General features: G+C 46.1%; 1 non-coding gene across 1 annotated transcript; it reads right to left on the reverse strand.

Annotated features, from left to right (window-relative positions):
• Window positions 1-8,136: 8,136 nt before the first annotated feature.
• On the reverse strand, window positions 8,137-8,208 carry TRNAA-CGC (transfer RNA alanine (anticodon CGC)). The gene has a single exon. It is a non-coding gene; the product is annotated as a tRNA-Ala (tRNA).
• Window positions 8,209-11,412: the final 3,204 nt, after the last annotated feature.

The following is an 11,412-nucleotide window of genomic DNA, read 5'->3' on the forward strand; positions in this document are numbered from 1 at the left end:
TCAAGCTTAGGGAGCACAAAAGTGAACAAAACAGACATATCATACAATGGGGATCACTGAATCCGCGTGTAATCTTTACAATGAACCCACAACTGAGGAAGCAGAATTAATAATATTGTTAACATGTTCATAAAATCTCAAGCACGAGTCCACGTAAACACCGAGATCCCGAATGCTCTTCTCTTTCTTCAGTCTTTCATCGGCAACAGAATAACAAAAGTCTACAGCAACGTGCTTCCTTGTAAATGAAACAACTTCGTCTTGGACGAGTTTGAAATAAGACCATTTATATAGTACACCACTTTTCAACATTACAGATATCATCTTGTAACGCTTCACATCCTTCTACATCAGGAACTGGCATAAATAACTCAATATCATCTGCATATTGAAGCATATGTGCCATTTTGATAGTAGTGGACAAGTCGTTTACAAAAATATTAAACAACAAAGGAGCAAGCACTGAACCTTGCGGAACAACGTGTACTGCAGTGTGTGTCCGCGATTACATACATAAACAAAGTTGTCACTGTTAGCGTTTTATTTACGACGAAACTGTTACAAACCGGTTCTCGCGCTCTTTCCAGGTTATGGGCTCCCCATTTATTCTCATTTATGGCTTTTCGCACTGCGATAATCTGTCACCGCCTTCGCGTCCAAGAAGTGATTGGTGACGTGATCTTTTGACGTCGTAGCCCCTTCGATCACCGCACGATGCAAAATCGCATGATGTAGAGTTTAATGCTGTCGCTTTACATGCAAAAATATAAACTATGGAGACAGAAAAAGTGCGCATTATACAGCTGACCATTTGATCGAATTTTCGTGGAAACAAGCTTAGCAACAGTAACACGAAGTTATCGCCTTTCTGGGGCAAACATGTTCAGCAGCTGCATTTCGTGTATATTGGTGCAATTCGCAACCATGCATGACTCGATAAGATAAGAAGGTCTAAATATTGTTTGAATTCAAACAATATTTAGTCCTTCTTATCTTATCTATTACAATATTTACAATATTACAATATTACAATGTACTATTAGCCAAGGTAATCTTGGGCGTCTGCTTGCCTTTCAACAAGCCAGAGGTCGTAGTGTGGCTATATAGCTTAACCATATGGTACCCGCTGTGATGTATACCACTACTTGACTTTTGACGGCAGATACATCACGCGTTCACTCTTGTAGCTGATGGCGTCCTCGACTCCATAGTCATAGTCTCGTCAATTTAATCGTTGCTAAGCCATGTCTGCCGATGTGTAAACCTAAGTCCAACCAAAGCAAAACTAAGCAAAACGACGCTTTCGCTTCGCCTATTTAGGTTTGGCAGAGTTAAACCTCAACCATTTCTTCTGGACGCGGAGAGGGTGGCGGGGCCTGTGTCAGAACTCATGTCTGTACCTCCTCGGTATTACTGCAGAAATGTGCGCAGTAGTACCCAGAAGGTTTGGATAGCTTCTGAAAAGAGTTTTGACCATATTTTTTTTATCACTATTAATATATTCGTAATCCTCCCTCGGCAGGCTTGTAGTTCCTTCCTGTAATTTTCAGACACCAAACCCATTACTTTTCTGATGGCAACACAAACGTTATAAAGCAAAATTTTGGACTCTTCCGAAGCCTGGACCGTGTCCACAAATATGTTCCTAAAATATATTACAGAATCGAGCACCTGCCTCACAGTTCAAAAAAATAAAATCAGTTTTTTTTTTTATGGAAATACATAACTACTCATCATGTGAGGAGCACCGAACAAGGGTAGGGGGGGCCTCAGTTCGCAAGTAGAGCCAACGTTTCGACAAGTAGACTTGTCTTCGTCTGGGCAGCGCGATCATCACTGGCAGGGGTTTAAATACGTTTTTGCTTCCGCTTTTGCTTCATACTGTGTAGCCATCTTCTTTCACTCGTTCTACTATGGATCCATAACTACTTATTGTGAGTGCAGGGCCAACTTCGGAAGCAAAATTTTGCCACGCACCTGAAGCTTAGATTGTTTAATACCAATACGTTTACTAAATGTACCTTAAAATATTCCATAGCTGCAACAATTATTTTCAAAAACGCAGCCCAGTGGTTTTCAATGGCAATTTTTGCTACCTTCTGCGAGTGCAGAAAAACCTTTAAACGCAAATTTTAGCCCCGCTTCAAAGGTTCAGACCATTCTCATCAACATGTGCATATCAGTCTACCTTGTAATATCATATTGTTGTCTCACAAATGCAATGTGTCCCATAATCCTGGACGACCTAAGCCTAACGCGCGCACATGTCAACCCTTACTGACATCGGCTATACAACAGATGCCGTAGTGGATGGCTTCGGCTGAAGCAGAACACATGAGGATGCTTAAAGGCCCGTTCACACTTGCGACTAGCAGCGGTCGCGCGACCGTTTTGGTCGAAAAGCGACAGTCGCAAATGGTCGCATCGGTCGAAAAGCGACTGCCGCGGGCCGATCGGGCACTGCTCGAATTTTCAGTCGCGCGACTACTAGTCGCAAACCATTTCACCAATCAGCGAGGTCCCGGAGTACTCGATCGAGCACCTTCTCAATGCAATTAAAGAATACCCCTACCTTTTCAACAAACGGCACCCGGAATTCAAAGGCAGGGAGCAGGATATGGCCTGTGAGGAGATTGAAAATATATTCGGACTATCCGGTAAGTACCATGAACTTTTGAGAAATTGGGTTTTCACGCAGGCGCGACATTTTATATTGACACCGTCTATTCGTCGTCGGCGCACGGGCTCGCCTGAAAAAGCTGAAGTGTCTGGCAAGCGGCTGCTACCGACGTTCGCTGTCATCACCCAGCAGCTCTCCTACTCCCAACTCGTTTTTCGAGAAGGCGACAGTCGCAAGTATCGGTAGTGGCAAGCTCCTCTCCTCTGGTCGCAAGTGTGAATAGACCTTAACTATCGTAATATTAGTACAGGTGCGTTTCTGCACTTCGTCACGGTACGAACTGAGCCGCAGCAGGCTCAATCGATCGGATCTGGCCGCAAGTTACACTCAGTAGTAGAATGCAGAAACCTTATTTGCTTTTACCGCAAGAAGCTGTTGTAGGGGACACCCTTCTAGGCAACCATTTGTGTAATCAGTGTGCGTCGAAAATTTTGAAATAAGAAAAATAAGCCACTAGCACTTACTATATAGTCGGATACAACTCATGAAGGCTGGGACGAATTCCCCTCAAATTTGGACGCCCTCCGGTCGATTGGTTCACATGAGGCCATAGTTACCAATAGCATAGAAGTGCAGGTGACTGGCAGGTTTTCACGTAAAATGGGATTAACCGCGGGTTTTCCTCAACTTAAGTAGAACCAAGAGAGTTCTACTTAAGTTGAGGACAACCCAGAGGGCTATGGAACGAAAAATGGTAGGGGTAACATTAAGAGATAAAAAGCGTGCAGAGTGGGTCAGAGAAATAACTCAAGTTACCGACATTCTAGTAGAAATTAAGAAGAAGAAATGGACATGGGCAGGACATGTAGTGCGAAGAGAGGATGAGAAGTGTAGGCGCCTTTATCTGGAGTGCCTCCTCTGAGGGGTATTTGGCGCTGCCTTCTTCAGTTGCATCCCTGTACATGATTGTATAAAGTACTTGCCTCACCACAGGGAGGCTGAATTCTTCCGTTTTTTTTTTTTTTTTTTTTTTTTTTTTTTTAGAGGTTCCGAGAAAACGCCGTTGCGTGGGTCTGACCTAACAACGCGCGCAGTTTCTCCGGAGACGATCGGCTGGGCTACCTAATTGCACCCCCCCCCCCCCCTATTTATGTCCACAACAGTTTCAGCAAATGCTTAACCGGATGGACTGTGCGTGCCTCAAAATACCACGGGGCCTTTCTGTAAAAAAAGGCCTTCCTGAGAGTGCACTTGAAGACAACAGGAAAGAATGTCGTTCTCACGAATATATTGAGCGCAACTTGGATGTCAAACATTCTTCAGATATTTTATATAGGGGTAAATGTTCTGTATATGCCAAGACTATACTGATTGTCCTGCCTTGAAATATTAGTGAAAGTGGCCTGACGGAATAGAAAATCATATGACCCCCGACGGGAGCCCCGGAGCCCTCTGTGGCCCGGGCCCTACCGCCGCTTGAACGGCGAGGATACGGCAGCGCATCAGTGCCTCCCAAACAGGCTATAATAAAACTGCTGGAGGGTAGGTCGCCTATTCCGGTGTACGCGCGGAGGTGAAACCAGGTACAGCGCAGGGCGGTTATCTTGCCACTAGGCAAGAAAGTGTACCTAACGCTTGTATAGCGTCTTTCAGCGCTCATTTGGCAGATTATGAGTGACGCTTGGAGAGGGCGCTAGGGACACTGCGTAGCATTTGTGCCTCCAAGAGAGGCTATAACAAATTTCTGGAGTGGAGGTCACCTATACCACAAACAATCCCCAAAACACACAGTAACGACTTCTGACTGAATTAAATGCACCAAGGCAGAAGTAAAGTAGACACATTTTTTCTCTCTCAGATCTCTCTGCGCCGAGCAAGATTTACGTACACGCTCTGGGTGTCGGCGGTAGTTATCACGAGTGTTCCGAGCACGTCATCTTCTTACGGTATGCACTGAAGCGTCTGCAAATGATCCTGTGGGGTGCCTTCCTTGACTTCCGCCGGTAGCGAGAGTAGGAAAAACAACACGGCTGGTGGCGGTATATTCGCAGAAAGGGGCCTGTATTGCTCGAGATTGCGCGCTCCGGGGAGTCTGTGCCTTTGCGTGAATGCTTTTATCAGACATGCGTGCAAGACTTGAGGGCCCGCTTTATGACTACGGGCCTCGTCGCGCTCCTGAACAAATAGCGCCACACTCTGCAAGGAAAAACCACATATGCCTGCAGATAGTTCTCCGTTTGCCTAAAGAGACTCAAGCGCTCCGTAACAGGATGCTGCGTCAGGTGAGCACGCTCGTCACATCAATTTCCATTTCCCGTATAGTGCAGAGGGCTCTGCAACACATGCTCACATTGTGTTGCTGCAAGCGTGTGCGCTTTCCACTTCGTGCTTAATGGGGTGTTCAATACTATGAAGAACAGGCAGGCATTGAGGAGAGGAGACGTTGGTCGCCAGCTAAGAGAAGAACCACGTGGTTTGTATTCCAACAGGAACGCTGACAAGTACACATATAGAGGTAATGGCCGATAGAAACGATTGTTTCCATACGTATAAACAGAAGCAGGAGAAGGCTTCTTCAATTTCCCGCCGGGGTGGCGCAGTGTTTAAGGCGCTCGACTACTGTGCCCAAGGACGCGGAATCTAATCCCGGCCTCGGCGGCCGCTTTTCGATGCACGCGAAAAGCGAGGCGCCCGTGTGCTGTGCGATGTCAGTGCACGTTAAAGAACTCCAGGTGGTGGAAATTTCTGGAGTCCTCCATTGCGGCGTCTCCATAGCCTGAGTCGATTCGGGACGTCACAGCCCTATAAACAAAATAAAAAAAGCTTTTAAACGGCCTTCAACTGCTCCTAGTTAGAGTCCACAGGGTACATTTAGCTATGGTCAGAATAATCAAAATGAAGAAGAAAAAAACAATCTGTACACCTCGTTGTCGACAGTGCACGAGTCAAACTATGAAATGCACCGCAGGATATGCTACACGACGTTTGCTAGCCATGCACGGAGCGGCACCTATGCAACGAAAACGTGCCTTATCTTCATAAGCAGCGAAATTGAGTTGATGCTTGCTATTGTTAGTTTTCTTTTAAAACAATGTATACCACTGACAATCGTTACTGACAACACGTTTGTAACCTAACTGGCTACTTTCAATGTTACGAAGCCAAGTGGAGTAAAGCGCATCCTCAGGTGTATCTATTCGAAGTTGTTAGAAGCCTCCATAAATGACGCCAGCTTTACAGCAACAGAGTGAAGGTAGAGTACCGCGGAGAGAGCAGCGCGGCCAGGCGGCGAGGCCAGCCAGCCTAGAGTGTCTAGAAATACTTTAATCAGACGCAGTGCCGTGCGGCCGAACTAAGTAGCGGTATGACTTAAAAGGGCGATACAAAATACCAGCCAAGCCTTACAGCTTTATGCTCTGTAGATGATATTTCTTATTTCCGATGAGGTAGTGCGTCGCCGTTTATATTAGCACATGGGAAGAGTTTCTCCAGCGTAGAGCACACAAGATGGTCGCGACCTTGGAAGCGTGCACCTGAGGTGGATGGAGTGCGATAATTTGCCTTTTTTAAAGTAATAAAGCTCGAAAACCAGCTGCTGTTAGTCGTGAAATGAAGACAAAGGGCTGGTGTTACCTGCCTGCTTCTTCAGCAGGCTGTTGATTTACAGGGAAGCATCAGAAGTTAGCTTTAACACAGACCAACACAACAAGCTCCTGATTCCCGTCCCACACTGCATAGGGTGTCATTGCATTCGTGCAAGATGTGATACAAAACAATTAGCGGCTGACCATCGTCGACATGGCTTAAGAACTTAAATTACTTTAGCATGACGCATGAAAAATTCGGGATGTCTTGCACGACGTGAAGTTTCCGCTAAGCGGGTATCTAAACAACACTTCCTTCTTGAATGTACGTTATTTGGACCTCGTGTCAGGCTCTGCTAAAGGTGTTTTAAAGCTGAAGAATAATGTCGCGCCTCGATAGAGCCCCAAAAAGTACCTAACGATAAAACGTTTTATTTATTTATTGGATACCTGCGTCGCCCGTAGGGCATTACAGCACGGGGGCTACAAACGTTAACTATGAGTTTACATATTATTTCAATGCATGGTGAAAATCATCGTTCATCGGTATATACACAGTGCTTGACCTCAAACTGTTCCATTCTCAGACAATTCCAACAAAAAAGAGTAACGCAAGACGTCACGCCTACAAGAAAATTCCCTGACCTTCAAATCGCGGTCCAGTCGCTTCGATATATAATTTGATGCCTGGATATACTTTTCGCGGTTGATGCCTGTTTTAGAGCTATAAATGTTATGAAAACATTTTACTCTAGCATTTCTTCTGCGGTTCTTTAGCTCTTAATTCTTCTAAGTTCATGTTTGCTTTCTGTCATGCTAAGTTTCCGGCTGTAATTTCTAAGAACAAATCTTACTGCCTTGTTCTGGAGTTTTTAATGGCCAACCGGGAAGAGTCCTTTGTTGAAACTTCCTTCTCTTTCAGCCTCTCGCTCGTAGTACCAATCGTCATCTTTGGCGTCTTCTTCATGCGGAATTTTCCCCCGTCCTCATGGAGCGCCGTCTTGACGACAAAAAAAGGAAGTAGGAGGTCAATATCAGTCCGAGTGGTACGGTTTCATACGTACAACCTGGACGACGTCGGCTTGGTGCTGGCGTCGCTCGGATGTCGAGACCCTGTCTGGCCCTACCTCATACGTTACGTCGGGTAAATGTCTCAAAACAAAGGCCGAAACAGTATTCCGGAGAGTCCACGGCGGCGAATAGGCGTCCAGACTCACACTTTGTCTCCAGGTTTGTACATTAAATGTCTGTGGCGAAGATTGTAGCGTCGCACTCATACTCCTGTTAATTTTTAATCCGCTATTAAAGGCGAATGTTACGTAGGAAAAAATTTCGTCCCAAGTCTTGTGGTCCACATCGACGTACATGCAAATCATGTCTGGGATTATTGAGGCGTTCCGTCAATACATTTGTTTGATGGTGATAGGCCGCCGTTTTAGGATGACTGGTAACCCTGAGGTGGAGAACGGCGTCCAAAAGTTCGGCCGTAAATCAGTTCCTCTATCAGTTATAATGAGTGCCGGAGTGTCTGTCATACCCGAGGACAATGTTCTCAATGAAGAACCGAGTTGCTTCGGTGTCTTTAACGTGCACTGGCATTGCACAGCACACGGCCGCCTTGCTTTTCGGCCGCCGCGGCCGGTATTCGAGCCTGCATCCTTGGGCACAGTAGTCGAGCGCCGTAACCACAACACCCCCACGACGGGTAAACGGGAGGCTGAATTGACTGCAGGTATCCTTGGAAGACTACGTTCTAGAAGCGGCTCGAGCCTGTAATAAGGACACCACGCATCTGATTGTCAAGCAGTTCTCAAGACCAGCTTTTCGAAAAAAAATTTCTTTCTCTTTCTCGGAGCGTGGCCGAAGGGGAGAAAAATTTAGTTCCCCACAACCCACGTATCCCAGATTTAAAAGAAAAGACATGAGTACCACTGGAGATGCCGGGGTTCGAACCCGGGGCCTCTCACATGCGAAGCGAGCGCTCTACCACTGAGCTACACCCCCAACACGGCGACCTCCGCGACCACTGCTCTGGCAATGCCTTCTGAAGAACATGCCTGAAACGACCCTTCGATTTCAATATGATTTCAATGGCTGGATGGGTGGATGGAATATAGGAGCGTCCTTTTTTAAACGAGGTGGTAGCAGTAGCTATCATGCTCAAATTTCTCCCTATACCTTAATTATTGTTTTAGATTGGTTAAATATACCATCATTCCATTTATTCAATTTTTGTTTCTACATTGCTAACCGTATGTCACTTTTCTGCTTTTAAGCCACCAATCTTCCAGTCGTTTTTTTTTTTTTTTTTTTTTTGCTAGCTTCTACCGCCGGTTTATTCACCCCACCAGTGTTATCTCTAAAGCCCAGAGCTTCAGGAAGAGTGACAGCGCCTGCATCGGCTTCTGGGTGGATACCATTAAATTAGAGTATAATATGTTCAATTGTTTCTGTGGAGTTACCACACACTGCACATGCGTCTCTTCATTGTTAAATTTCTTTTTGTAGCTGCGCGTTCTAAGGCGCCCTGATCTAGCTTCAAAAAGCAGGGCACTGCTTGTTGAGTTATAAAAGAAAGCTTCCTTCCTGATCTGCCTTGTCCACTTTCGGTATAATTCCACACTCTTTTTCTTTTCCGTCGAATTTATCCAATTTTTGCCTTGTGTGTTTTTCACCTGTTGCTTAACGCTCTTTATTGTTTCGTCCTTGTGACCAGCATATACTTACTGGTTAGATGATTCCTAGTTCTTTTCCTCCATTGTGAGTCAACACTTTTTAGGTATAGGTATTTAAATACTTTAGCTTCCCATTTGTTACTGTCCAATTTCCTCAGGCGTTCCTCGTATAATATTTTACTGTAAACTTCCCGTACTTCGAAAGATGCCCAGCCCATATCTCCCTGTACCGCTCGATGAACTCAGTTGAGCGCTGTCTGGCGGCGAGCGACGAAAGACTGCCGCATAGCTCGCGGGTTGCGGATCGTGGTAAGGTACAGAAATGGCGGCCGTGTAGTTGACGGGTTGTGGCACGTGGTATGGCTCGAAAATGGCTGCCGCGTTGTCGACGGGGTATGGTGCAGACGATGACATAGCATACCGAAGTTCTTTCCTCACAACTTCTGTGACGGCTTTTGGTGACTGAGCCTTCAGCAATTCTATGCAGTTTGTCAAAAACCATTTCTCAAATGAGAAGAGCGGTCCTATCGGTTGCAGTCAGCGCCGCCACAGTCGTCAAAGCATCGTTGAATGGTCCGTTGTACTGGCGGCACCGCTCTTGGAGGGCTCGCTCTATAGCTGTAGCGTCCTTGACGAACTCACAGTTTTATGTGGGTTACTCACCAAACCAGCAAACGCCTGCTCTTTGACACCGCGCATGAGATGCCGTAGCTTCCTTAGCTCAATCATCGGTATAGCGAAAAAGGCGAGTCATGTCTTCCGCAAACACAAGTACGCTATCATTCGGCTTCTGGACGCGCACTTCAAGCAGGCGCAGCTAATTGCTTCTTTGATAAGTGCTCAGAAAAGTGTCCAGCAGCTGGCGGTGGAAGTCGTTCCGCGTAGATAAGCTGGCACCGTAGTTTTTAAACGAAATTATCGCACTATCCTGACGAGCAAAATAAACGTTATAAAGCTTCTAGTCCGCGCTCCACTGGTTGAACTTTGCCAATCGTCCAAACTGGTCGAGCCAGTCTTACACCTTCAAACGCCGCATCTCCGCGGAAGCACTCCGGCACCTTGGTGTTATGAGGAGTCACCAGCGTAGAGGCGGAATGTACCATGGCTTGGGAGACCTTGCGAACTGGGGCGTTTGAAGAGTCACTCGGCAGATGGTTGTACTCTGGGGCTAGGCCTAGAAGGTGTTCTTCTAGGCCTAGACCTAGAAGGTCAGGCATGTCGATACCCCTAATCCGCTGTGGACCGCCGGAAGGAGTCCTACGCACACCCTGCGCCCCCACCAGTGTCGCGCCTCGATAGAACCCCATGTAGGGGTTAAAGATAAAACGTTTTAATGATCAACCGGCAAGAGTCCTGCGTTGAAGCTTCCTCCTCCTCTTTCAGCCCCCCGCTCGTAGTCCCAGTTGTCGTCTTTGGCGTCTTCTATGCGGCAATATGGTTCTTTATAGCGCATCATCATAGGAAAACAACAGTGGACACATCACTTCCAGTAGAAGGCTAAATTAGCAAACAAAGCATAGCGGCATTCATAATCGCTGCGAGCGAACTACGAACTCTGCAGGCTTGAAAACTGATACGACGTTCTTATGAGATTCTGGAGGGACGAGTGTGTATACCGTTGTATGACCGAAATACTCACTGTCAACAATTCGCACTTCAACCAGCTTGAGGACCACCTGAAGCGTGCTGTCAAGTGAAAACGAAGATGAGAGGTGAAGGAGACGATGCTATCCGACGCACAGTGCGAGAAGCTATATGCTAGATAGAACATGAGGCTCTTAAGGCTTCTCGATGGGCGAGCGGTCTAAGGTATCAAAAACGAAGCTGATTTGCTTTTTGCCACCACTGCATCGAATACCCTGCGGGGCTGAAGATTCTCATGGATACCATTCAGACGTAAAGTTCCGGAATATGTTAGATAGTGCGTAACGTTCGGGTTCACGCTCATGCTCTGCTCCATGTTCGCCGCGGTTTCTGGACTGTGTTCATGTTATGGCTTGCAAAGAATGGGAGCTGAAAACATTCTATACCTAAGAAAAGGCGAAGAGAATAACGCCTGTTCATGAGATACCGACACCTTACTGCAAATTTTAATACGTCGTAGCTGTTTATGTAGCCGACGAGGTTTATACTATACCGCATGCATTAACCAGGCCGCTTCGAATACCGTCCCAAGCAAATATACACTTCGAATTTAACAAGGGGTGCTATAGTACGGTGTAGTATGTAAATTGTACCGTTCTGAAGCTGCATATGACCTATTGAAGGCGATGTAACGAGGGATTCGGACATTTCATTTATGGGTATTTAAATAACCTCGAAAGCTGACGTTGTTTGACGCGCTTTGGCTTCGTATAGGAGCATCGAAATTCGACTAAGAATAAATATCTAAATATGTGCAATGATCAACTCGTGTTAAATAATTAGTAAAAATGAAGCTAAGCCGACCACCTAAAACAAAACGAGTCATATTTGTTGATCTTTGGTGGTGTACAACCTATGCGTGCACTTAACGTCTCATGACTGCAGCGTA

Source organism: Amblyomma maculatum, chromosome 6 (genome assembly GCF_055883805.1).
Source record: "Amblyomma maculatum isolate TAMU_Amacu chromosome 6, ASM5588380v1, whole genome shotgun sequence".
Taxonomy (NCBI): domain Eukaryota; kingdom Metazoa; phylum Arthropoda; class Arachnida; order Ixodida; family Ixodidae; genus Amblyomma; species Amblyomma maculatum.